At 38.7% G+C, this 13032-nt stretch overlaps 1 pseudogene; it reads right to left on the bottom strand.

The window, feature by feature from the left end:
- Positions 1-1136: 1136 nt before the first annotated feature.
- LOC141706907 (galactinol synthase 2-like) overlaps positions 1137-13032 on the bottom strand; it is a 29973-nt pseudogene continuing 18077 nt past the window's right edge.

The following is a 13032-nucleotide window of genomic DNA, read 5'->3' as shown; positions in this document are numbered from 1 at the left end:
TCAATTTTATTTATCGGAGTTATACATGGATCCATGCTTTTATTGCTAACACATAACAACACATATATGCTTATTTGATCGTGCAATGAGTGAGGTCCACAAAAGACTTATACAATAATGCACATGTAGCGAGTATTAGGTTAGTGGATTCCAGACTATAAAAGCCTTAGGTCACTAGGCACAAAGTCCCCTAAGAACTTAATAACTCGAGTATTAAAGAGCCCACTCGTGATTAACTATACATAGCACGAGTTTTTTTCTTTTTTTTCTTTTTTTTTTCATTTTCTGAGCGAGTGCATTTCGCTCCATCTCGCTCAACCCTAGACTACTCATATAAAATGAGTCACCTACTAGTCATTTGACAGCTAGCCACAACTAGCATTGAAATCCTATGTTTTTCTCCATTTTTTTTCAAATATTCATATTATTATATCATTAAGAGAATATCATACATTCTAATCATAAACATGTGATTAAACATCAACAAACAAGCAAGCAAACCATGAACATGATCTAGCACGCAAGCAACCTATAAGAGTAAGTGAAAAAATCTTGCTTCTACCATGCAAATCAACTCGATAAGACTTAACATTCCTAAATACGACATCACCACACTTACATCAATATCACAAATCAATCGGCAAATTAAACTAAGGGATCATGTTATAATGCAAATGCATGAAACTATATGCAATATACTAACAATAAAAATAAAAAAAACTACATGATAAATATGCAACTATATGAACTAAACTGTTATGCAAACTATATTGACTCACACAAACATTTCCTTAACTATCACGCCCAAACTTAAAATTTTCATTATCCTCAGTGAAGGTAATAGCAAGGAATACGACATACTTACTCAGAATCAGGATCATCACCCTCAACAGGTGGAGTACCAGGAGTGTCAGGAGGCGGGTACACGGAATGCTCACCGAAAACTGGGCACTCGATATCAACTCATGTGGCTTTGAGTGATGTCCCCAATGCCTGGGTGAGATCATGTACAAACCTACTATGGATGTCATGCATCGCATCCATCCTCCTCGCCAAGCGCCTATACTGCGCTGAACCTAAACCAACATTATCATCTACTTCCTCCTGCTGCTACTGCTGTGACGGACCGGCTTCACCTAACTGAGCTTTCCAACTACTCTGCATGCCTTCGAAGAACCACCAGCATATGTCTGACCAGCTGGCCGTCCACCCGGCAAATGGTCATAAGAATAACCAAGCCCCTTCGGATCAGATTTCCCTCCGTACCACACCTGCATACTCAACAACGTAGAACTGTCAATAGTAGCACTAGTATAACGACTCGTGTATTTTTGAATTATTTAAATATGTGATTATGGAAATTATTAAATGAATAAAATATGTGTATTGTTTTTGACCGCTGTGTGTTGTTTGATTATTATCTATGTGTGATTTATGGTGTACCGGGTTGTCCGTGTGATTAATTATGGAGTCGTATTGAATTATTTTCAATTTCAAAAGTGGATTTAGTGTAAATTTAATTGCATAAATATTTGGAATGTTTTTAAAATTGTTTTTGTGGTTCTATAATTATAATAATTATTTTTAGGATTTTATAAAATTTAGAAATTAATATTTCATCAATTATTTAACCCTGTATGATTTTCTGATTACACTTATTTGTAAAATCTGTATTTAATTCCAGAATTCTTCAATAATTATGAAACTCATATTTATTTAATTTTGGAATATTTTGAGAATTTTAAAATTATTTTGGAAATTTTCGGGATTAATTTCACCCGCGTGTCGATTCGTTTAATTGTTAAAAGCGTATAAAGTGTGTTTTAGAAATTATTTTAAAATTTCGAAAGTTACATTTTTATTTACTTTGAGATATTTATAACATTTTAAGGCTATTATTATAATTTATCGAATTTGTTTTAAAGATGACTAGGTTCGTTAATTTCAGAATTCGGGGTGAATATTGGGTCCCCGAGTATCCAGGGACACGTGTTAACATCTAATAAAAGATGTTAACACATATCCATTTAAAGGACATGTGCGGGCTGCAGATTAACTCCCCCAAAAACATCATCTCTTTCTCCTCTGTCTCGTCTCAATCTCTCTTCCTCGTCTCAATCTCTCTTCCTCGTCTCAGTCTCTCTCCCTCGTTATCTCCCCTGTTCTCCTCCCCTCACGGCTTTGTTTCCCTGGGAATTTCGGGTCCCCTGTTCTCGCATTTTCTGGCGAACTCTCTTCCACTGTTGCCGTTATTTTCTTTTCCGATCAAATCGCCACTGCCCCTCTGGTTTTTCCGGTGTGTTTCAGTGGTGTGTGGTTGTTCTATGGTTACATATGCATGTATATACTCATATGTGTGTGTGTGTTAAAATCAGGGAGGCGATTTTATTAATTGCCGCATGGGTTCTTGTTCTTTCCGATCTGTTCTTCTGGCATGTTATTTTCCGACTTGTCTTTGTGTGTTGTTGCGGTGCTGTTGGGTTGGATTATTGTTGTGTTACTTGGATTAATTCGATTCCTTTTACTTTAATGGTTCGAATTATTGTGTAATTTATTGAAAAATTTCAAATGAAGCAATATTGATTTGTTTTGAAATTAGATTTCTGATTATTCCAAAAATGATTTAATTGGTGATATTTATGTCGGAAACCCGGATCAATCGGGTACCCACGGATTTCGTCGTCGTTGGCGATAAGTCTCGGCGAGCCGACGGTGGACCGTGATGAATTAATTTTGAGTCCTAATATAAATAAATAATCAATGTACAAATTTTATTTATGAGTTTGAAGTGAAATAGTAGTTATATATTATTATTCGAGATTGAAATTGTGATTGTAATGGTTGATTGATTGTTGGGTTGAACTGGTGGTTGGGATTAGTGGTTGGTTTGACGTCGATTGTATTCGACGGGTAGTCCGATAAGCAAAGGAAGCGCTGTCCAATTTTCGGGAACGTACCCTGTAACATATCGGAACTACTAGTTGAATTTAAATAATTATATAGTTCTAAATAAATATTTTGTAAAATATAATGGATAATTTGTTTCCTAAAACAATGAGTACATGTGTTTTCCGAAAATTGAATCGAGATTTGAGTATATGAGTAATGTATATAAGTACGAGTCGGGATTGTTATCGTTTGGGTAGGATTGGTACCGAGGATATGTCAAGCATAACTGCGTGTCTAACATATAGTATTTCGACCCTATAGGTTCTAGTCGAGAAACCGAAACTGGACGTTGCACTAAAGATAACCTAGTGGTCAGTCGACAAGCTCAGTAGAGTTTCAACAGAAACACCTGAGTGTCGAAGTCGAATCCAAAATGATCTAGTGGTTGGACGTTAAAGCCTGAGCGGCAGAGTCGGCTCAGAGTTGATCAGTAATAGTTGTAAAGCCTTGTAAATTAAAAAGGATATGGTTGATAGCGAGGTTCCTCAGTTCAGAGTACGAGCTATGATTCCAGAGTGAGTTAGATCGAGGTAGCAGGAGCTTTTATGGTAATTGAATTAGTAAGATTGTAAGAATAATTTCCTTATTAGTTGTAAATTGAATTACTTGGGATTTGGTACGTTGTAATAGAAGTTAAGGTTGTGGCTTGTTTTCATACTTTAACTTGTTGCGATCCGTGGTTATGCAAAGCAGGGTCATTTCAAATAATATTTCTTATACAAGTTTATATATTGTGTATATGTTGTGGACCCCAAACTTCTGACTCGGGTTTGGAGGGCGCCACAACTAGAAAGCTGAAGCTGCTCGTGAGCGGGCCAATGAACTCCAACCGACACACACAGCTTCATCATAATAGACGTATAGGGTATAGAACCCGTAGTGCTCCCACAAAGAAACCTCAAAATACCCGGATAAATTACCAACCAGAGATCCACATAATCTCCTTGAAGAATACCCCACAACAACCGTGCACACTCCACAGTCACATCATGCACGTGAGAAGATGGCATGATGTTAGCATAAATAAAAAAATTCCATGCAGGTGCAAACCTATTCATACACGAGGCAGGGAAAGTGGCGTACTCGTTCGTGCCCCTCTTGAACTTCCGTGAGTCTCAGGCACACACAATGTAACAACAATCAAATATAAGTTAATATCATCCCCCGTTTTCGCATTCCCGTCCTCCTGCTCCGGCCTCCTCTCGGGCTGATCGATCACGCTCCGAATAGCCTCAGCATAGTAGTATACCCTCAACCCCTTAACCACAGAGTACCCATTCTTCTCCGCCTTCGCATTCGCGTAAAACTCGCGAACCACACTCATGGACACAACAGCGGGTGCCTCACAAAAAGCAACCTAACCTATCTCCATAATCATCTCCAACAACTTACCATCCCCTCCTGGAAGCGCGGGCGCGCCATGCTACTAGAAAACCAGTGCGGACGCCCCGCATACCAGCGTGGGCGCGCCGTCCTACTGGAAAAACGGCACTAACCTTAGTAATGCTTCAATCACTCTCCATTTATCTTGAATGCTTGGCCCGTATCATTCTCAAAAATCTCCACCCATTTTGACAATAAGATGAGACAAATGGCCCCATGAAGTCAATTCCCCAAACATCGAATACCTCAACCTCGAGAAGCACATTAAGAGGCATATCATCCCTCTTGGACATATTACCAACACGCTAGCATCGATCACATTTCAAAATGAACTGATGAGCATCCTTAAACAAAGTTGGCCAAAAGTATCATGCTTGAAGGATACGAGCTGCTGTCTTTTCTCCACCATAGTGGCCTCCATAAACAGTCTAATGGCAGTCTCGCAAGACCCCCCCTGTTTCACTATACGGAATACATCTTCCGCTGATTTGGTCAACTCCTTGCCGAAATAGGAACGACTCATCCCACATGTACCACTTTACTTCATGCAACAACTTCTTCCTTTGAGCATGAGTCAAGTCTGGAGGCATAGCGTTGCTCACAAGGTAGTTCACAATGTCGGCAAACCACAGTTCTTCTACTTACGCCCCAAACAATTGCTCATCGGGAAAATACTCATTTATAAATGGCTTATCCTGTGAAGTTACACTCGGATCCTCTAAATAAGAGAGATGATCAACGACTTGATTCTCAGTCCCTTATCCTTGATCTCTAATTCAAACTCCTGAAGTAAAAAAACCCCATCAAATCAATCTAGGCTTCGAATAACAATGTGATCAGTGAAAACTGTCACATTCGTCCCAAGTAAATAAGATCAAAACTTCTCAAAACTATAGACAATAGCCAATAGTTCTTTCTCAGTAGTAGTGTAGTTCAGTTGAGCACCATTGAGGGTCATACTAGAATAGTAGACCATATGAAATATGTTGTTTTTCCTTTGTCCAAGAACTGCTCCAACTACATAGTCACTTGCATCGCACATCATTTCAATTGGTTCAGTCCAATCAAGTGCAGTTATGACAAGTGCCGTAATGAAACTCTTCATTAAGCTCTCAAAAGCGGAGAAGCACTCGTCATCAAACTTGAAAGGAACGTCTTTCTCTAGAAAATTGCACAACGACTTCAAAATTTTAGAGAAGTCCTTGATGAACCGCCTATAGAAACCCGTATAACCGAGAAAACTGTGAATTCCCTTAATAGAAATTGGTGGATGAAGGTTTTCAGTAACCCCCACCTTGGCTTTGTCCACCTCAAGACCCAATCTAGAGACCTTGTGCCCAAGAATGATGCCTTGGCGTACCATAAAATGACATTTCTCCCAATTGAGAACCAGATTGGTCTCAACGCACCTTTTCAGTACTAAACCAAGATTGTTCAGGAATTGATCATAAGAAGTTCCAAAGACAGAGAAATCATCCATGAACACATTGTTATTCCAAGTGGACTAACAATGAGATTTATAGAAGGGGGGTTGAATGTAAATCTCAAAACTTTTTTAAGTTTTGAGCAGTTTCTAAGACTAAGTGTTTTGATGAACAAATATGTGTGAATTGCTTTAAGCTAATACAGATAGATATATATTCAAGCACAAATGTAAAGAACACAAAGAACTTAAAAACTTTTCTGGTGGATATGTTGTTCTACCAGAGATGTGTTATTTCAGAAAATCTGTGAATCAAAGAATTGATCACAGCTGCGTCCTAGTACAAACTAGATGATTTTCTCTCTGGATTTTTCTAAACAGCTCTGGAAAAATTCACCATCTAATTACTAGCTGCTACTTGGTTTATATAACACCAAGTTTATAAGTGAAGACAAAACTGTAGAATACAATTAAAAGATTCTTCACATGTTTCTTCTTCATTTCTCTATCAAATGCAATTTAGGTTTAGCTGTGAATCTTTGAATACTTCCTTGTTTGCACCAGAATGGAAATGCTATTTTTTCTTGATTCCTCCTAGAGGCTGCCACATTCCAGTTTGTCTCTGTCAACCCATGTGCCTCTGTTAGTTTATGAATTATCACTATCAACTGCTATTGAACTTAGCATCCGTTGAAGCTTTTATCTGTTGATGGCTTTATCCGTTGAAGCACTAGCAGTTGAAGCTTTTATCCGTTGATGCACTCATCCGTTGATGGATGTTATCCGTTGAAGCTTTAGAGACATCCGTTGAAGCTTTGTTTCTCATCCGTTGAAGGCCTTTAATATCAGTTGATACTACTTCACTTATACAAAATTACAAGGCATGAAATATTTACAATTAGCCCTCCTGTTTGCATATCCACTAGTAGTCAACATGACTTATAATGTCCCACAACATCTAAGAATTACAACATAAGTACAGAGAATGAAATGTGCTACAATACTAAACTTATTTCTAAGTAAAGCTACTCCTTCAACGGATAGCCCGAATGGTCTTATCCGTTGAGGCTACAAAAACCAGATTTCTACTTAAGTGTTTTGTTGAACTTATCATCAAACTAATACACATATTCCTAACAATCTCCCCCTTTTTATGTCTACTAGAACTGTAGGCATAAATTTGGGTTTAACTTGATGATAACAAAACACTTAATAAACATATGAACTGAAATAAAGTAGAAATTCAAAAGTGCTGCAAAAGTGTATATACTGAGATAGAATTGAAGAATTACATTGTTTTCAAGGGTGCTCCTTTAGCCTGAGCAGATTAATTCATTTTCTTTTGATCCCTTGTTTTCTTCCCTAGCCTCCTATCATTCTCCTCTATTTGGAGTTGGAGTTGTCTGTAGAATTCAACATCATCTTCTTCATTGATGTCCAACTTAGATTGCATATCCTTAAGAGTTTCATTACTGGAAATCTTGAGCTGATCTTCAAGTCTGAAAAATCTTCTGACTCCTTTATTGTCTCTGAACTCCATCAACCAATGAGGTGATTTATGAACTGTAACTCCATGCTCTGGGATGAGTAATGTTCTAGACAAGGCATTGGACTCCCACCACGTTTTCCTTATGCTGGCAATCTTGTTGAGAATCTCAGTTTTGGTAGTTCTGGTAAAGCCAGAATCCCTTTTGATAGCTGAGTAGACTCTAATCAAGGTAGAATAGCCTTCATCCAGAATTCCGTAAGGAAGCCAAGTCCTTTCCCCACTTCCTTTATATTTGAACACTAGACTTTCTGGAAGCTGTCTGTAGGCATCTATTCCCCTTACTTCCTCTAGCTCATCCAGATAGAGTTCAATGTCTGTAAATTCCTTTATGTCACAAATGTGAACATAATCATCCTTTGAGGCTTGTGGCTTAGGCTTGAGTTTCTGAGTGAATTTGATTGAGGTTAGGGGAGGTGTTGATTTGATTTTTCTTTTCTGTTTCTTTGATGGTGGAGAAGTGGTTAAGAAGGTGGGCAATTTGATGGTGTCCCAATCAATTTGTTCCTCCTTAGGAGTGATTGTTTCACCATGGATGTTTATGAGGGGGTCAGGCACAATGGGTTCAGGAATAGAAGGTAGTGGTTTGGATTTTGATTGGGTTTCTTCAGTTTTAATCTACAATCTTCCTTTTTGCATTGACCTTCTTTATGTTCCCTTTCTGCCAGTCCTTTCTTTCCTCACTTCTTTCTTCCATATCATCACTAAACATGTCCCCCATACCTACATGTTCACCCTTGTCTTCAATTTCTTTCTTTTCTTTAGCTTGACTTGACTTTAGATATTTTTCAAGCTTTGCTTGTGCTCTTTTGTCAGCCTTTAGCTTTTCAGCTTCTTCCTTCAGCCTTCTGGTTTCTTCCCTCTTGGCTATTGAGAATTTGGGATGTCCTTGTATCACACAGATACTCTTTCCCTCTCTGAAGATAATAGCCATGTTCATTCTTTCAACCACATCCTTGGTCTCCTTGTGCTTTATGATATTACCACCTAAAACCTTGTCTTCATCATGCTTTGGAAGAGGAAAATCCACTCCTTTCAACTGAGCAAGGCTTAGAGTGTTCTTTGTAGAGTCCTTGTTGGATCTGTTGTTGGGCTTGAGAACCATAGGTTTCAGATTCTTTGAAGAAGTCTCTCCACCCTTATTCCTCCTTATTGGCTTGAGCTCCATAATGATTGACTCCACCTTTGTGCTATGCTTCACAGATTGTGATTTTGAGGTTGTAGAGCCAAATACTTGTTGCATCCTTTCATCAATTCTCCTCCTTTGCTCTTTGACTTTCATCTCAGCTGCTGCTATCTGGATTAGATCAATTCCATCAAGCTTTCCTTTGATTTGAGGTGTTGGAGAAGTGGTGATGGCAGGAACTAGCACTTTAGATATCTGAACTTTTGTTGATGGCTCTCCTTCCCCTTCCCTTTTATTCTCCCCCTTTTTATTATCATCAAGGATAGGGGTCAAGCCTTGTGCGTTTGCCATCTGCAATAGTAGACTTGTCTGAGATTGTTGATTTTGAAGAATGGTGACCACGGAGTTTTCAATGACTTGAACTCTGTCTTACAACTTGGCCAACTTCTTGTTAGCATCGAATTCTCTCCTTAGTCTCAGCAACATATCTTGCATTGTACCATAAGGCATGACTGAATCCAACTTTTCAGAATTGTAGGATTTCAAGTCAGCAATATCCTTTTTGAATTCATCCACACTCAAATTCTGTCTGATGTGCTGCAACTGCAGGAGATGCAGAGAGTCTAGATGAGCTTGAAGAATAGCTTTGGTACCAGCATCTGAAGTTTCCTTAAGGGTCTTTTGAATAGCCATGACCTGCTTGACCAAAGCTACACCAAACTGTCCTGGTGTAGATTTCTTTGTCCATGCCTATTCAGGTAAATTTGGAACAAAACTTGGGCCTTCATCTCCCCCTAAGTTCATGCTTCCGTCCAAAGAAACAGAGTCATCATCATGAGAATTTACTTCAAATTCTTCAGATGGCTCACTAGCTTGAGAAGGCATCCTATTAACAGCAGCTTTATCTCTTTGAAGAGATTCTGAAGTGTGCACTATGTTCAAAGTCTGCTCTGCCTCCACATTGCCCTGAGTAGCCAACAGTTGATAGGCTGAAACAGGATGAGTAAAAGTGTCAGCATCCAAGGAAATGTTATAAATTACAGCTCTGTAATGTTGTTGAAATTGTCTTCACTTTTCAGCATCATCCACAATCATTGACTCACTAGCAATGGTTGGATCCACCCTTATAGCTTCCGTACCTGCTTTTCTATCATTTTCTCTATATTCTTGCATCAGGGGCTCCCCCTGGCTCACATACACCCTCACACCCTCACCCTCACCTACTAAGGTGGGACTCCTCTCACTCACTTTTGCCATGCTGGAAGAAATAGCATGCATATTTTGACTCTCAACCTCTCCTTTTGCCTGGGAGCAACCCAGCCTCTCACTAAAATTATCACTCCCTTCCCTCAATCCTAGAAGTGATTGTACAGTAACCATGTCTTCTACACTTGGAATTGATTCAGATATATGTGTAGAGACTATCAACGGATAGGGAGTATCCGTTGAAGTAGGGACTGATGGTATCAACGGATAACTGCTGTTAAGCTTATCCGTCGAAGAACAACCACTTGTCAACGGATGAGAAATATCCGTTGAAGAAGGAAAAGAAGTAGATATTGAAAGTGACATAATTGTTGAATCTGTGTGGATTGATTTTAAGTGAGGTGACACAGATTCTTCAACTAAGTCTGAAAGAATTGGCTGATGATCCAATAAATCATCTAAAAGATGATGATCACCAGGATTTGAGTGGGGCTCCTCCCTGAGTTTTAAAGAGGGAGAATCAGGAATTGATGTGAATATCATATCCACATCCAGAGATGGTGATGGAGAATTTGGTGATTGATGTGTGTCTATTATGAGAGAATGGGGCTATGACTCCACATTTGCTGGAGCCACATCAAGCTGAATTTTGAGAAGGCAAAGATACAGGTGGATGTATCTGTGCAGTGTGTGCCCCCTGTGTTGAAACTAGGGTTTTAGCCTTCTTTCTTCTTGAAAAGGCTTTGATAGGTGAATGTGTGGCTTCAGTGTCCCTCCCTCTTTTGTTCTGTGTCCCTAGTTGGGGACTATTTTCAATAGCTGCAACTTTTTGGGAGGATACAACTAGGGATGTGTTTGAATCCTTTTGAACCACCACAGTCTTTTGAGAGACTGTGGCTTGGCTGGCTAGGGTACCACTCACCTCTCCCACCTTATCCTGGGGGGTTTCTTGATGTTCACCCCTCCCCTCACCACTCACACCCTGTTCACTCCCTTCAGGGTTTATGGTAGTTGTTACAACTGTTGTCTTTTGAGAAACAACATAGATGGTTTTCTTTGACTTGTGTTTTGGAATTTTAGTTTTGATGGCTTTGGTAGGAATCTGTTGGGACAAAGACACGGATTCCATTGCCACACTAGAAGGAAAAGAAATAATGGGTTTGGAAGAAGTAGGAGTTGCAGAAGTATTTACCTCACTTACTTGAGGTGCATTCATTATTGGTAAATATACCAATGGCACCTGGCTATTGAGGTTAATTCTCAAAAGGTCTGCAAGGACCCTTTTCTCTTGTGCCCAGCATTTGAGTTTATTGCTCTCATTAGTTATGACCAAACCTTCAGGAATATAGTTGGCCAATAACATAAAGAATCTAGCATAGTAGATGTTATGAGGTCTATTAGCTTTGTTACCTAATCTGGAACCTAATTCTAGCATGACATAGTTGCTAAAATTAAAGTACCTATCAGAAACTAGCATATAGAGCATATTAACAAGAGATGAAGTTATGGCATCAAAATTGCTAATCTTCCAAGAGAAAACCATGATAAAGGCATCTCTAAGAAAACTCCATTTTTTTCCTAAGGCCCTTTCTTCTAATACTCCCTAAGCTAGCAGAATCAAAAGAATAGCCTATGGAATCTAACATAGAAGATACATCATTATCAATATGTGCTGTCATGGCATTATTCTCAGGTAGCTTAAAGCAAGACTATATATCATCACAGTTAATACAGCAATCCTTACCTTTGAGAGAGAAAGCAATGGTCATGTATGTGGAGTTGAACTCTACTGTTGTCCAAATCTCCTCAATTACCTCACAATAGATAGTTGGGGTTTCCAGCATTGCATAGCTTAATTTGCAGTTTTTGATGAAGTCCATCATCTTGTGATAATCTGAGTGGGCTTCATTCTTTTCCACCAACGCTACGAAATTGTTCTTTTCATAAACAAATCCAGACTGAGACATAATCTTGATAATCTTGTGAATGTTGATTCATCAAGTGGCTTGGTAAATATGTCTGCAATCTGCTTTTCACTTGGAACAAAATGAAGTTCCACTGTACCTTTTATCACATGTTCCCTTATGAAGTGGTACTTGATGTCAATGTGTTTGGTTCTTGAGTGCTGCACTGGATTTTCAGTAATGGCAATGGCACTTGTATTGTCACAAAATATAGGAATTTTGTCAACAGTTAGCCCATAGTCAAATAGTTGATTACTCATCCAAAATATCTGTGCACAGAAACTCCCAGCAGCAATATACTCAGCTTCAGCTGTTGACGTAGAAACATAATTTTGACAGGTGCCAGTTGTGCTTTTCCTGTCTATTTTGCAACCTGCATAATCTGCATCTGAGTAGCCAATTAGATTAAAACCAGACTCTCTTGGGTACTAAATTCCTAGATTTGGAGTCCCTTTGAGATATCTGAAAATTCTTTTAATAGCCACTAAGTGAGATTCTCTAGGGTCAGCTTGAAATCTAGCACAGAGACATGTAGAAAACATTATATCAGGTCTACTAGCAGTTAAATATAAAAGTGCACCAACCATGCCTCTATAACTTGAAATGTCCACAGACTTTTCAGCCTCGTTTAATTCAAGCTTGGTGGCAGTGGCCATGGGAGTTTTTGCAGATGAACAATCCATTAAGTCAAACTTCTTTAAAAGATCATAAATATATTTAGTTTGACTAATGAAAATTCCACCACTAACTTGTTTAACTTGTAAACCAAGAAAATAAGTTAGCTCTCCCATCATGCTCATTTCATATTTACTTTGCATTAACTTAGCAAGCTTTTTACAAAGCTTATCATCTGTAGAACCAAATATAATATCATCTACATAAATTTGAACAAGTATTGTAGAGCCATTAACATTTCTAAAGAAAAGAGTTTTGTCAACAGTACCTCTTGTGAAGTAATTATCTAGAAGAAATTTTGACAAAGTCTCATACCAGGCTCTAGGTGCTTGCTTTAGTCCATAGAGTGCTTTCAACAGATAATACACATTTTCTGGAAAATTTGGATCTTCAAATCCTGGAGGTTGGCTTACATAAACTTCTTCCTCCAATTCTCCATTCAGAATTGCACTCTTGACATCCATTTGATAGACCTTGAAATTGGCATGGGCTGCATAGGCTAGAAAGATTCTGATGGCTTCAAGTCTGGCAACTGGAGCAAATGTCTCATCAAAATCTATTCCCTCTTGTTGAGAATAGCCTTTAGCAACCAATCCGGCTTTATTCCTTATGACAATGCCATTTTCATCCATCTTGTTTCTGAATACCCATTTTGTGTCAATAGAGCTCTTGTTCTTTGGCTTGGGTATCAGCTTCCATACCTTGTTCCTCTCAAATTGGTTTAGCTCCTCTTGCATTGCTAAAATCCAATCTGGATCCA

Source organism: Apium graveolens, chromosome 1, assembly GCF_009905375.1.
Source record: "Apium graveolens cultivar Ventura chromosome 1, ASM990537v1, whole genome shotgun sequence".
Classification (NCBI taxonomy): domain Eukaryota; kingdom Viridiplantae; phylum Streptophyta; class Magnoliopsida; order Apiales; family Apiaceae; genus Apium; species Apium graveolens.
The sequence above is the reverse complement of the archived record's forward strand: the minus strand, read 5'-3'. Positions and strand labels throughout refer to the sequence as shown.